The following is a 19,951-nucleotide window of genomic DNA, read 5'->3' as shown; positions in this document are numbered from 1 at the left end:
TACACATCTATATATACACATCTATATATACACATCTATACTGACATTTACACATCTATATATACACATCTATACTGACATGTACACATCTATATATACACATCTATACTTACATGTACACACCTATATATACACATCTATACTGACATGTACACATCTATATACACATCTATACTGACATGTACACATCTATATACACATCTATACTGACATGTACACATCTATATATACACATCTATACTTACATGTACACACCTATATATACACATCTATACTGACATGTACACATCTATATACACATCTATACTGACATGTACACATCTATATATACACATCTATACTGACATGTACACATCTATATATACACATCTATACTTACATGTACACACCTATATATACACATCTATACTGACATGTACACATCTATATATACACATCTATACTGACATGTACACATCTATATATACACATCTATACTTACATGTACACACCTATATATACACATCTATACTGACATGTACACATCTATATATACACATCTATACTGACATGTACACACCTATATATACACATCTATACTGACATGTACACATCTATATATACACATCTATACTGACATGTACACATCTATATATACACATCTATACTTACATGTACACACCTATATATACACATCTATACTGACATGTACACATCTATATATACACATCTATACTGACATGTACACACCTATATATACACATCTATACTGACATGTACACACCTATATATACACATCTATACTGACATGTACACACCTATATATACACATCTATACATCTATATATACACATCTATACTGACATGTACACATCTATATATACACATCTATACTGACATGTACACATCTATATATACACATCCATACTGACATGTACACATCTATATATACACATCTCTGGATACAGCTGAAGTACTCCTCCTAATCACTACATAATAGCGTGCTCTGCACAATACACTGCTAATAGTCTAGTCTCTAACGTCCAGTCCACACAGCTTAGGACCTCTCATCCGTGTGTGATCACATGACCCTGACTCCTCCCACGCACGTGACTGATCACATGAGTGTGACATCACCACAGGTCCTGCACCGGACTGCTTCTCATCGCTGCTTTTCTGTTCTAGTTTATTTCTTGTGTATGTGAGAGAGCAGAGCAGGCGGCGGGATCCTGTGTGCGGCAGCGGTACTGCAGTGTGTGAGTAATGCCAATATTCACTGTGCCCCACTGCTCAGAGGTGTCAGCTGTGCTGCTGCTGTCACTGGCACCCAGCGGCGGGCCCAGCAGTCAGGGCAGAGACTGAGGGTCTCACATATGTACTGTGTAAATATACCTCTATGTATACACATCTATACTGACATGTACACATCTGTATATACACATCTCTACTGACATGTACACATCTATATATACACATCTATACTGACATGTACACATCTGTATATACACATCTATACTGACATGTACACATCTATATATACACATCTCTACTGACATGTACACATCTATATATACACATCTATACTGACATGTACACATCTGTATATACACATCTATACTGACATGTACACATCTATATATACACATCTATACTGACATGTACACATCTATATATACACATCCATACTGACATGTACACATCTATATATACACATCTATACTGACATGTACACATCTATATATACACATCTATACTGACATGTGCACATCTATATATACACATCTATACTGACATGTACACATCTATATATACACATCTATACTGACATGTACACATCTATATATACACATCCATACTGACATGTACACATCTATATATACACATCCATACTGACATGTACACATCTATATATACACATCCATACTGACATGTGCACATCTATATATACACATCTATACTGACATGTACACATCTATATATACACATCCATACTGACATGTGCACATCTGTATATACACATCTATACTGACATGTACACATCTGTATATACACATCTATACTGACATGTGCACATCTATATATACACATCTATACTGACATGTACACATCTATATATACACATCTATACTGACATGTGCACATCTATATATACACATCTATACTGACATGTACACATCTATATATACACATCTATACTGACATGTACACATCTATATATACACATCTATACTGATATGTGCACATATATATACACATCTATACTGACATGTACACATCTATATATACACATCTATACTGACATGTACACATCTGTATATACACATCCATACTGACATGTACACATCTATATATACACATCTATACTGACATGTACACATCTATATATACACATCTATACTGACATGTACACATCTATATATACACATCCATACTGACATGTACACATCTATATATACACATCCATACTGACATGTACACATCTATATATACACATCTATACTGACATGTACACATCTATATATACACATCTCTACTTACATGTGCACATCTATATATATACACCTCTACTGACATGTACACATCTATGCTGACATGTGCACATCTATATATACACATCTATACTGAGATGTGCACATCTATATATACACATCTATACTGATATGTGCACATCTATATATACACATCTATACTGACGTGCACATCTATATATACACATCTATACTGACATGTACACATCTATATATACACATCCATACTGACATGTACACATCCATACTGACATGTACACATCTATATATACACATCCATACTGACATGTACACATCTATATGTACACATCTCTACTGACATGTGCACATCTATATATACACATCTCTACTGACATGTGCACATCTATATATACACATCTCTACTGACATGTGCACATCTATATATACACACCTCTACTGACATGTACACATCTATATACACATCTATGCTGACATGTGCACATCTATATATACACATCTATACTGACATGTGCACATCTATATATACACATCTATACTGACATGTGCACATTTATATATACACATCTATACTGACATGTACACATCTATATATACACATCCATACTGACATGTACACATCTATATATACACATCTTGTCACGGTCACTGTGTGTCTGGGCGCAGATGTTACCGCAAGGCGGACCCATAACACACGTGACCCTGGATACACCGCCTCCAGTGGGGCGCATTTATATAATAAAACGTGCAGGTGGATACGCCGCCTCCACCTGGCGAATTTAGGTATTACACGTTATACAATAATTCTGGAAACCCCGCCTCCAGTAAGGCGAATTTAAATAATAAGGGGGAACCTGGGAAACATTAACAATGGTGGGCCCTGCGATAGGGAATGGGGAGATGGAGACCTCCTAAGCTCCCCTGAGCCAGTGTCCCTGCACTCCTAACATTCCCTATATAGGCTCCGCGCCTGTCGCCGCACGCGAACCTTAACCCCTTGCTCGCCCTGACCCTAAACCCTCACTAGGGAATGGGTCGGTGCGGAGACTAATCCCACCACTGCACTAATAAGACACATGAGGAAAGAGACAATACAGGGGGAACACCACTTAGCTTTGCTCTGTTGCGTGCGCTCCTAGCAACAGAGCCCACCACCTGCGTGCATCTTCTCCTCCACCTGGATCCATCACCATAACAGGATCCTTCACCTTAGTGCAGCCTTGGAGCAACCAGTTGCTGCTGCTTAGTAACAGAGTCCCAAGGATGAGTTCAGCTTCTGACACGAAGTCAAGCATGCTTGAGTCCAGCTCAGCAGCCAAGTCCCACATGGTGAGTGCCACTCTCCATAGTCGCCACTCCACCAGTCCATGCAGACACTTCCCGCCGACACCATCACTGCGACCCCACCACGCCATGCCAGCCCTTCGTACAGACACCATAGCTGAAACACGTCCCCCCTGGCTAAGCAGCGCAGGACTCCTCTCCAGCTCCATCCTTCCACCAGGCTCTCAAACTCAGAGTGAACACAATCTCACAATATCACAGGCAGTGATTGCACACCCCTAGCACACCTTTATAGGGTGTCACACCTGATCCATAATTACGTGCACAAAAACCTAAAGTGCAATACCACTAACCACCACCGGGGACAGTCAAGACTCCTTGGAACTTTCCAAAGTAAAAAAAGTTCACCCAGTGCAATTTAAAACTGTCAGATCATGACACATCTATTCTGACATGTACACATCTATATATACACATCCATACTGACATGTACACATCTATATATGCACATCCATACTGACATGTACACATCTATACTGACATGTACACATGTATATATACACATCTATACTGACATGTACACATCTATATATACACATCCATACTGACATGTACACATCTATAGATACACACCTCTACTGACATGTGCACATCTATATATGCACACCTCTACTGACATGTACACATCTATATACACATCTATGCTGACATGTGCACATCTATATATACACATCTATACTGACATGTGCACATCTGTATATACACATCTATACTGACATGTGCACATCTGTATATACACATCTATACTGATATGTGCACATCTATATATACACATCTATACTGACATGTACACATCTATATATACACATCTATACTGACATGTACACATCTATATATACACATCCATACTGACATGTACACATCTATATATACACATCCATACTGACATGTACACATCTATATATACACATCTATACTGACATGTACACATCTATATATACACATCTATACTGATATGTGCACATATATATACACATCTATACTGACATGTGCACATCTATATATACACATCTATACTGACATGTACACATCTGTATATACACATCTATATTGACATGTACACATCTATATATACACATCTCTACTGACATGTACACATCTATTTATACACATCTGTACTGACATGTACACATCTATATATACACATCTATATATACACATCCATACTGATATGTACACATCTATATATACACATCTCTACTGACATGTACACATCTATATATACACATCTATACTGACATGTGCACATCTATATATACACATCTATACTGACATGTGCACATCTATATATACACATCTATACTGACATGTACACATCTATATATACACATCCATACTGACATGTACACATCTATATATACACATCCATACTGACATGTACACATCTATATATACACATCTATACTGACATGTACACATCTATATATACACATATATACTGATATGTGCACATATATATACACATCTATACTGACATGTGCACATCTATATATACACATCTATACTGACATGTACACATCTGTATATACACATCTATATTGACATGTACACATCTATATATACACATCTCTACTGACATGTACACATCTATATATACACATCTCTACTGACATGTACACATCTATATATACACATCTATACTGACATGTGCACATCTATATATACACATCTATACTGACATGTACACATCTATTTATACACATCTGTACTGACATGTACACATCTATATATACACATCCATACTGATATGTACACATCTATATATACACATCTCTACTGACATGTACACATCTATATATACACATCTATACTGACATGTGCACATCTATATATACACATCTATACTGACATGTGCACATCTATATATACACATCTATACTGACATGTACACATCTGTATATACACATCTATACTGACATGTACACATCTATATATACACATCTATACTGACATGTACACATCTATATATACACATCTCTACTGACATGTACACATCTATATATACACATCTATACTGACATGTGCACATCTATATATAAACATCTATACTTACATGTACACATCTATATATACACATCTATACTGACATGTACACATCTATATATACACATCTCTTCTGACATGTACACATCTATATATGCACATCTATACTGACATGTGCACATCTATATATACACATCTATACTGACATGTACACATCTGTATATACACATCTATACTGACATGTACACATCTGTATATAAACATCTATACTGACATGTACACATCTATATATACACATCTATACTGACATGTACACATCTATATACACATCTATATATACACATCTCTACTGACATGTACACATCTATATATACACATCTATACTGACATGTGCACATCTATATATACACATCTATACTGATATGTGCACATCTATATATACACATCTATACTGACATGTACACATCTGTATATACACATCTCTACTGACATGTGCACATCTATATATACACATCTCTACTGACATGTGCACATCTATATATACATACCTCTACTGGCATGTACACATCTATATACACATCTATGCTGACATGTACACATCTATATATACACATCCATACTGACATGTACACATCTATATATACACATCTATACTGACATGTACACATCTATATATACACATCCATACTGACATGTACACATCTATTGTAAGAAAAAGTTCTTACTGAAAGCTGGAAGAGCCGGACAAAAATGCAGACGATCCTCTTATCAAGCTGAGGTTGAAGTTTATTAGGAGATACACGGCAGAACAGGTACAGATAGTCAGTGAAGTTGAAGCATGCAGGCACAAAACAGGAATTCAGACGGGCAGAGATTCGCTCGAAGTCTGGCGATGAAAAGGCTCTAGCCCTGGCCATGGTGTGGCACAGTGGCATAATGGCGGTGGAGTGGCCCCGAGCACCAGTAACGGGATTTTTATACAAAATACAAACAGAGAAAGCTTCATTTTGCCGCAGAGGGCGTTTTCATGATAATTCGAGAGAATCATGTAGTTTAGAACAAAGAATATAATGACATAATACGAAGAAAAATTGTTTCCCCAAACAACATTAAAACCTATAAAAGTCATTGGTATCTCTAGGTACTGCCCTTAATCTTATCACTGCTTTCAGGCTTGATCCATAAATTCATGCATTTGACATTTTAATGAATTTATTCTCTACCAACACTATCACGTATACACACATTGACCATATATTTGTTAACCCTATTGCCCTATTGATCCAATTTTCCTTCATGCTCGCCTGCCAGGTTTGATAGCAGCCATGATCTCATTTTACGTTCTCCATTTCAAAGTACATTTTATTAGTTCTTTTGTAAAAGTTGAATCTTTTCCTAACTTTCACAAGATGGCTGCCTGGTTCATCATGGCCGCTCAGTATATTATGGCTGACCATTCTCTAACACTATATATACACATCCTTACTGACATGTACACATCTGTATATACACATCCATACTGACATGTACACATCTGTATCTACACATCTATACTGACGTGCACATCTATATGTACACATCTATACTGACATGTACACATCTGTATATACACATCCATACTGACATGTACACATCTGTATATAAACATCTATACTGACATGTACACATCTGTATATACACATCCATACTGACGTGCACATCTATATGTACACATCTATACTGACATGTACACATCTGTATATACACATCCATACTGACATGTACACATCTGTATATAAACATCTATACTGACATGTACACATCTGTATATACACATCTATACTGACGTGCACATCTATATATACACATCTATACTGACATGTACACATCTGTATATACACATCTATACTGACATGTACACATCTGTATATAAACATCTATACTGACATGTACACATCTGTATATACACATCCATACTGACGTGCACATCTATATATACACATCTCTACTGACATGTACACATCTATATATACACATCTCTACTGACATGTACACATCTATATATACACATCTATACTGACATGTACACATCTATATATACACATCTATACTGACATGTACACATCTATATATACACATCCATACTGACATGTACACATCTATATATACACATCTTGTCACGGTCACTGTGTGTCTGGGCGCAGATGTTACCGCAAGTCGGACCCATAACACACGTGACCCTGGATACACCGCCTCCAGTGGGGCGCATTTATATAATAAAACGTGCAGGTGGATACGCCGCCTCCACCTGGCGAATTTAGGTATTACACGTTATACAATAATTCTGGAAACCCCGCCTCCAGTAAGGCGAATTTAAATAATAAGGGGGAACCTGGGAAACATTAACAATGGTGGGCCCTGCGATAGGGAATGGGGAGATGGAGACCTCCTAAGCTCCCCTGAGCCAGTGTCCCTGCACTCCTAACATTCCCTATATAGGCTCCGCGCCTGTCGCCGCACGCGAACCTTAACCCCTTGCTCGCCCTGACCCTAAACCCTCACTAGGAAATGGGTCGGTGCGGAGACTAATCCCACCACTGCACTAATAAGACACATGAGGAAAGAGACAATACAGGGGGAACACCACTTAGCTTTGCTCTGTTGCGTGCGCTCCTAGCAACAGAGCCCACCACCTGCGTGCATCTTCTCCTCCACCTGGATCCATCACCATAACAGGATCCTTCACCTTAGTGCAGCCTTGGAGCAACCAGTTGCTGCTGCTTAGTAACAGAGTCCCAAGGATGAGTTCAGCTTCTGACACGAAGTCAAGCATGCTTGAGTCCAGCTCAGCAGCCAAGTCCCACATGGTGAGTGCCACTCTCCATAGTCGCCACTCCACCAGTCCATGCAGACACTTCCCGCCGACACCATCACTGCGACCCCACCACGCCATGCCAGCCCTTCGTACAGACACCATAGCTGAAACACGTCCCCCCTGGCTAAGCAGCGCAGGACTCCTCTCCAGCTCCATCCTTCCACCAGGCTCTCAAACTCAGAGTGAACACAATCTCACAATATCACAGGCAGTGATTGCACACCCCTAGCACACCTTTATAGGGTGTCACACCTGATCCATAATTACGTGCACAAAAACCTAAAGTGCAATACCACTAACCACCACCGGGGACAGTCAAGACACCTTGGAACTTTCCTAAGTAAAAAAAGTTCACCCAGTGCAATTTAAAACTGTCAGATCATGACACATCTATTCTGACATGTACACATCTATATATACACATCCATACTGACATGTACACATCTATATATACACATCCATACTGACATGTACACATCTATATATACACATCTATACTGACATGTACACATGTATATATACACATCTATACTCACATGTACACATCTATATATACACATCCATACTGACATGTACACATCTATAGATACACACCTCTACTGACATGTGCACATCTATATATGCACACCTCTACTGACATGTACACATCTATATACACATCTATGCTGACATGTGCACATCTATATATACACATCTATACTGACATGTGCACATCTGTATATACACATCTATACTGACATGTGCACATCTGTATATACACATCTATACTGATATGTGCACATCTATATATACACATCTATACTGACATGTACACATCTATATATACACATCTATACTGACATGTACACATCTATATATACACATCTATACTGACATGTACACATCTATATATACACATCCATACTGACATGTACACATCTATATATACACATCCATACTGACATGTACACATCTATATATACACATCTATACTGACATGTACACATCTATATATACACATCTATACTGATATGTGCACATATATATACACATCTATACTGACATGTGCACATTTATATATACACATCTATACTGACATGTACACATCTGTATATACACATCTATATTGACATGTACACATCTATATATACACATCTCTACTGACATGTACACATCTATATATACACATCTCTACTGACATGTACACATCTATATATACACATCTATACTGACATGTGCACATCTATATATACACATCTATACTGACATGTACACATCTATTTATACACATCTGTACTGACATGTACACATCTATATGTACACATCTATATATACACATCCATACTGATATGTACACATCTATATATACACATCTCTACTGACATGTACACATCTATATATACACATCTATACTGACATGTGCACATCTATATATACACATCTATACTGACATGTACACATCTGTATATACACATCTATACTGACATGTACACATCTATATATACACATCTCTACTGACATGTACACATCTATATATACACATCTATACTGACATGTGCACATCTATATATAAACATCTATACTTACATGTACACATCTATATATACACATCTATACTGACATGTACACATCTATATATACACATCTCTTCTGACATGTACACATCTATATATGCACATCTATACTGACATGTGCACATCTATATATACACATCTATACTGACATGTACACATCTGTATATACACATCTATACTGACATGTACACATCTGTATATAAACATCTATACTGACATGTACACATCTATATATACACATCTATACTGACATGTACACATCTATATACACATCTATATATACACATCTCTACTGACATGTACACATCTATATATACACATCTATACTGACATGTGCACATCTATATATACACATCTATACTGATATGTGCACATCTATATATACACATCTATACTGACATGTACACATCTGTATATACACATCTCTACTGACATGTGCACATCTGTATATACACATCTCTACTGACATGTGCACATCTATATATACACATCTCTACTGACATGTGCACATCTATATATACATACCTCTACTGGCATGTACACATCTATATACACATCTATGCTGACATGTACACATCTATATATACACATCCATACTGACATGTACACATCTATATATACACATCTATACTGACATGTACACATCTATACTGACATGTACACATCTATATATACACATCCATACTGACATGTACACATCTATTGTAAGAAAAAGTTCTTACTGAAAGCTGGAAGAGCCGGACAAAAATGCAGACGATCCTCTTATCAAGCTGAGGTTGAAGTTTATTAGGAGATACACGGCAGAACAGGTACAGATAGTCAGTGAAGTTGAAGCATGCAGGCACAAAACAGGAATTCAGACGGGCAGAGATTCGCTCGAAGTCTGGCGATGAAAAGGCTCTAGCCCTGGCCATGGTGTGGCACAGTGGCATAATGGCGGTGGAGTGGCCCCGAGCACCAGTAACGGGATTTTTATACAAAATACAAACAGAGAAAGCTTCATTTTGCCGCAGAGGGCGTTTTCATGATAATTCGAGAGAATCATGTAGTTTAGAACAAAGAATATAATGACATAATACGAAGAAAAATTGTTTCCCCAAACAACATTAAAACCTATAAAAGTCATTGGTATCTCTAGGTACTGCCCTTAATCTTATCACTGCTTTCAGGCTTGATCCATAAATTCATGCATTTGACATTTTAATGAATTTATTCTCTACCAACACTATCACGTATACACACATTGACCATATATTTGTTAACCCTATTGCCCTATTGATCCAATTTTCCTTCATGCTCGCCTGCCAGGTTTGATAGCAGCCATGATCTCATTTTACGTTCTCCATTTCAAAGTACATTTTATTAGTTCTTTTGTAAAAGTTGAATCTTTTCCTAACTTTCACAAGATGGCTGCCTGGTTCATCATGGCCGCTCAGTATATTATGGCTGACCATTCTCTAACACTATATATACACATCCTTACTGACATGTACACATCTGTATATACACATCCATACTGACATGTACACATCTGTATCTACACATCTATACTGACGTGCACATCTATATGTACACATCTATACTGACATGTACACATCTGTATATACACATCCATACTGACATGTACACATCTGTATATAAACATCTATACTGACATGTACACATCTGTATATACACATCTATACTGACGTGCACATCTATATATACACATCTATACTGACATGTACACATCTGTATATACACATCTATACTGACATGTACACATCTGTATATAAACATCTATACTGACATGTACACATCTGTATATACACATCCATACTGACGTGCACATCTATATATACACATCTCTACTGACATGTACACATCTATATATACACATCTCTACTGACATGTACACATCTATATATACACATCTATACTGACATGTACACATCTATATATACACATCTATACTGACATGTACACATCTATATATACACATCCATACTGACATGTACACATCTATATATACACATCCATACTGACATGTACACATCTATATATACACATCTATACTGACATGTACACATCTATATATACACATCTATACTGACATGTACACATCTATATATACACATCTATACTGACATGTACACATCTATATATACACATCCATACTGACATGTACACATCTATATATACACATCTATACTGACATGTACACATCTATATATACACATCCATACTGACATGTACACACCTATATATACACATCTATACTGACATGTACACATCTATATATACACATCCATATTGACATGTACACATCTATATATACACATCTATACTGACATGTACACATCTATATATACACATCCATACTGACATGTACACATCTATATATACACATCTATACTGACATGTACACATCTATATATACACATCCATACTGACATGTACACATCTGTATATACACATCTATACTGACATGTACACATCTATACTGACATGTACACATCTATATATACACATCCATACTGACATGTACACATCTGTATATACACATCCATACTGACATGTACACATCTGTATATACACATCCATACTGAGATGTACACATCTATATATACACATCTATACTGACATGTACACATCTATATATACACATCCATACTGACATGTACACATCTATATATACACATCTATACTGACATGTACACATCTATATATACACATCCATACTGACATGTACACATCTGTATATACACATCTATACTGACATGTACACATCTGTATATACACATCCATACTGACATGTACACATCTATATATACACATCTATACTGACATGTACACATCTATATATACACATCCATACTGACATGTACACATCTATATATACACATCCATACTGAGATGTACACATCTGTATATACACATCCATACTGACATGTACACATCTATATATACACATCTATACTGACATGTACACATCTATATATACACATCTATACTGAGATGTACACATCTATATATACACATCTATACTGACATGTACACATCTGTATATACACATCCATACTGACATGTACACATCTATATATACACATCCATACTGACATGTGCACATCTATATATACACATCCATACTGACATGTACACATCTATATATACACACATCTATACTGACATGTACACAGCTATATATACACATCCATACTGACATGTATACATCTGTATATACACATCCATACTGATATGTGCACATCTATATATACACATCCATACTGACATGTACACATCTATATATACACATCTATACTGACATGTACACATCTATATATACACATCCATACTGACATGTACACATCTATATATACACATCTATATATACACATCTCTACTGACACGTACACATCTATATATACACATCTATACTGACATGTACACATCTGTATATACACATCTATACTGACATGTACACATCTATATATACACATCCATACTGACATGTACACATCTATATATACACATCGATACTGACATGTACACATCTATATATACACATCTATACTGACATGTACACATCTATATAACACATCTATACTGACATGTACACATCTATATATACACATCTATACTGACATGTACACATCTATATATACACATCTATATTGACATGTACACATCTATATAACACATCTATACTGACATGTACACATCTCTATATACACATCTATACTGACATGTACACATCTATATAACACATCCATACTGACATGCACACATCTATATATACACATCTATACTGACATGTACACATCTATATACACATCTATGCTGACATGTGCACATCTATATATACACATCTATACTGACATGTACACATCTATATATATACATCTATACTGACATGTACACATCTATATATACACATCCATACTGACATGTACACATCTATATATACACATCTATACTGACATGTACACATCTATATAACACAGCTATACTGACATGTACACATCTATATAACACATCTATACTGACATGTACACATCTATATATATACACATCTATACAGACATGTACACATCTATATATACACATCCATACTGACATGTACACATCTATATATACACATCTATATATACACATCCATACTGACATGTACACATCTATATATACACATCCATACTGACATGTACACATCTATATATACACATCTATATATACACATCTCTACTGACATGTACACATCTATATATACACATCCGTACTGACGTACACATCTATATATATACACATCTATACTGACATGTACACATCTATATATACACATCCATACTGACATGTACACATCTATATATACACATCTCTACTGACACGTACACATCTATATATACACATCTATACTGACATGTACACATCTGTATATACACATCTATACTGACATGTACACATCTATATATGCACATCCATACTGACATGTACACATCTATATAACACCTCTACTGGCATGTACACATCTATACTGGCATGTACACATCTATATATACACATCTATACTGACATGTACACATCTATATACACATCTATGCTGACATGTGCACATCTTTATATACACATCTATGCTGACATGTGCACATCTATATATACACATCTATACTGACATGTGCACATCTATATATACACATCTATACTGACATGTGCACATCTATATATACACATCTATACTGATATGTGCACATCTATATATGCACATCTATACTGACATGTACACATCTATATAACACATCTATTCTGACATGTACACATCTATATAACACATCTATACTGACATGTACACATCTATATATACACATCCGTACTGACATGTACACATCTATATATACACATCCGTACTGACGTACATATCTATATATACACACATCTATACTGACATGTACACATCTATACTGACATGTACACATCTATATATACACATCCATACTGACATGTACACATCTATATAACACCTCTACTGGCATGTACACATCTATATACACATCTATGCTGACATGTGCACATCTATATATACACATCTATACTGACATGTACACATCTATATATACACATCTCTACTGACACGTACACATCTATATATACACATCTCTACTGACATGTACACATCTGTATATACACATCTATTCTGACATGTACACATCTATATATACACATCCATACTGACATGTACACATCTATATAACACCTCTACTAGCATTTACACATCTATATATATACACATCTATACTGACATGTACACATCTATATATACACATCCATACTGACATGTACACATCTATATAACACCTCTACTGGCATGTACACATCTATGCTGACATGTGCACATCTATATATACACATCTATACTGACATGTGCACATCTATATATACACATCTATACTGACATGTGCACATCTATATATACACATCTATACTGACATGTGCACATCTATATAACACATCTATACTGACATGTACACATCTATATATACACATCCGTACTGACATGTACACATCTATATATACACATCCGTACTAACGTACACATCTATATATACACACATCTATACTGACATGTACACATCTATACTGACATGTACACATCTATATATACACATCCATACTGACATGTACACTTCTATATATACACATCTATACTGACATGTACACATCTATATATACACATCCATACTGACATGTACACATCTATATATACACATCCATACTGACATGTACACATCTATATATACACATCCATACTGACATGTACACATCTATATATACACATCCATACTGACATGTGCACATCTATATATACACATCCATACTGACATGTACACATCTATATATACACATCTATACTGACATGTACACATCTATATATACACATCTCTACTTACATGTGCACATCTATATATATACACCTCTACTGACATGTACACATCTATGCTGACATGTGCACATCTATATATACACATCTATACTGAGATGTGCACATCTATATATACACATCTATACTGATATGTGCACATCTATATATACACATCTATACTGACTTGCACATCTATATATACACATCTATACTGACATGTACACATCTATATATACACATCCATACTGACATGTACACATCCATACTGACATGTACACATCTATATATACACATCCATACTGACATGTACACATCTATATGTACACATCTCTACTGACATGTGCACATCTATATATACACATCTCTACTGACATGTGCACATCTATATATACACATCTCTACTGACATGTGCACATCTATATATACACATCTCTACTGACATGTGCACATCTATATATACACACCTCTACTGACATGTACACATCTATATACACATCTATGCTGACATGTGCACATCTATATATACACATCTATACTGACATGTGCACATCTATATATACACATCTATACTGATATGTGCACATCTATATATACACACATCTATACTGACATGTGCACATCTATATATACACATCTATACTGACATATACACATCTATATATACACATCCATACTGACATGTACACATCTATATATACACATCTTGTCACGGTCACTGTGTGTCTGGGCGCAGATGTTACCGCAAGTCGGACCCATAACACACGTGACCCTGGATACACCGCCTCCAGTGGGGCGCATTTATATAATAAAACGTGCAGGTGGATACGCCGCCTCCACCTGGCGAATTTAGGTATTACACGTTATACAATAATTCTGGAAACCCCGCCTCCAGTAAGGCGAATTTAAATAATAAGGGGGAACCTGGGAAACATTAACAATGGTGGGCCCTGCGATAGGGAATGGGGAGATGGAGACCTCCTAAGCTCCCCTGAGCCAGTGTCCCTGCACTCCTAACATTCCCTATATAGGCTCCGCGCCTGTCGCCGCACGCGAACCTTAACCCCTTGCTCGCCCTGACCCTAAACCCTCACTAGGAAATGGGTCGGTGCGGAGACTAATCCCACCACTGCACTAATAAGACACATGAGGAAAGAGACAATACAGGGGGAACACCACTTAGCTTTGCTCTGTTGCGTGCGCTCCTAGCAACAGAGCCCACCACCTGCGTGCATCTTCTCCTCCACCTGGATCCATCACCATAACAGGATCCTTCACCTTAGTGCAGCCTTGGAGCAACCAGTTGCTGCTGCTTAGTAACAGAGTCCCAAGGATGAGTTCAGCTTCTGACACGAAGTCAAGCATGCTTGAGTCCAGCTCAGCAGCCAAGTCCCACATGGTGAGTGCCACTCTCCATAGTCGCCACTCCACCAGTCCATGCAGACACTTCCCGCCGACACCATCACTGCGACCCCACCACGCCATGCCAGCCCTTCGTACAGACACCATAGCTGAAACACGTCCCCCTGGCTAAGCAGCGCAGGACTCCTCTCCAGCTCCATCCTTCCACCAGGCTCTCAAACTCAGAGTGAACACAATCTCACAATATCACAGGCAGTGATTGCACACCCCTAGCACACCTTTATAGGGTGTCACACCTGATCCATAATTACGTGCACAAAAACCTAAATTGCAATACCACTAACCACCACCGGGGACAGTCAAGACACCTTGGAACTTTCCAAAGTAAAAAAAGTTCACCCAGTGCAATTTAAAACTGTCAGATCATGACACATCTATTCTGACATGTACACATCTATATATACACATCCATACTGACATGTACACATCTATATATACACATCCATACTGACATGTACACATCTATATATACACATCTATACTGACATGTACACATGTATATATACACATCTATACTCACATGTACACATCTATATATACACATCCATACTGACATGTACACATCTATAGATACACACCTCTACTGACATGTGCACATCTATATATGCACACCTCTACTGACATGTACACATCTATATACACATCTATGCTGACATGTGCACATCTATATATACACATCTATACTGACATGTGCACATCTGTATATACACATCTATACTGACATGTGCACATCTGTATATACACATCTATACTGATATGTGCACATCTATATATACACATCTATACTGACATGTACACATCTATATATACACATCTATACTGACATGTACACATCTATATATACACATCTATACTGACATGTACACATCTATATATACACATCCATACTGACATGTACACATCTATATATACACATCCATACTGACATGTACACATCTATATATACACATCTATACTGACATGTACACATCTATATATACACATCTATACTGATATGTGCACATATATATACACATCTATACTGACATGTGCACATCTATATATACACATCTATACTGACATGTACACATCTGTATATACACATCTATATTGACATGTACACATCTATATATACACATCTCTACTGACATGTACACATCTATATATACACATCTCTACTGACATGTACACATCTATATATACACATCTATACTGACATGTGCACATCTATATATACACATCTATACTGACATGTACACATCTATTTATACACATCTGTACTGACATGTACACATCTATATGTACACATCTATATATACACATCCATACTGATATGTACACATCTATATATACACATCTCTACTGACATGTACACATCTATATATACACATCTATACTGACATGTGCACATCTATATATACACATCTATACTGACATGTGCACATCTATATATACACATCTATACTGACATGTACACATCTGTATATACACATCTATACTGACATGTACACATCTATATATACACATCTCTACTGACATGTACACATCTATATATACACATCTATACTGACATGTGCACATCTATATATAAACATCTATACTTACATGTACACATCTATATATACACATCTATACTGACATGTACACATCTATATATACACATCTCTTCTGACATGTACACATCTATATATGCACATCTATACTGACATGTGCACATCTATATATACACATCTATACTGACATGTACACATCTGTATATACACATCTATACTGACATGTACACATCTGTATATAAACATCTATACTGACATGTACACATCTATATATACACATCTATACTGACATGTACACATCTATATACACATCTATATATACACATCTCTACTGACATGTACACATCTATATATACACATCTATACTGACATGTGCACATCTATATATACACATCTATACTGATATGTGCACATCTATATATACACATCTATACTGACATGTACACATCTGTATATACACATCTCTACTGACATGTGCACATCTGTATATACACATCTCTACTGACATGTGCACATCTATATATACACATCTCTACTGACATGTGCACATCTATATATACATACCTCTACTGGCATGTACACATCTATATACACATCTATGCTGACATGTACACATCTATATATACACATCCATACTGACATGTACACATCTATATATACACATCTATACTGACATGTACACATCTATACTGACATGTACACATCTATATATACACATCCATACTGACATGTACACATCTATTGTAAGAAAAAGTTCTTACTGAAAGCTGGAAGAGCCGGACAAAAATGCAGACGATCCTCTTATCAAGCTGAGGTTGAAGTTTATTAGGAGATACACGGCAGAACAGGTACAGATAGTCAGTGAAGTTGAAGCATGCAGGCACAAA

General features: G+C 36.4%; 1 protein-coding gene across 2 annotated transcripts in view; it reads left to right on the top strand.

Moving 5' to 3' along the window:
• Nucleotides 1-1,016: 1,016 nt before the first annotated feature.
• Nucleotides 1,017-19,951, top strand: part of TBCEL (tubulin folding cofactor E like) — a 192,349-nt gene continuing 173,414 nt past the window's right edge. The window contains exon 1 of one of the 2 annotated variants that reach the window (XM_073560722.1): nucleotides 1,017-1,235. The gene's annotated coding sequence lies outside the window, so the exon portion shown is untranslated. The remainder of the gene's footprint in view (nucleotides 1,236-19,951) is intronic. The other variant, XM_073560721.1, reaches the window with a different exon arrangement.

Source organism: Dendrobates tinctorius, unplaced genomic scaffold (assembly GCF_039654945.1).
Source record: "Dendrobates tinctorius isolate UK_male_01 unplaced genomic scaffold, ASM3965494v1 ptg000303l, whole genome shotgun sequence".
In the NCBI taxonomy this organism is placed as follows: domain Eukaryota; kingdom Metazoa; phylum Chordata; class Amphibia; order Anura; family Dendrobatidae; genus Dendrobates; species Dendrobates tinctorius.
This window is presented reverse-complemented; position numbering and strand designations above follow the sequence as displayed.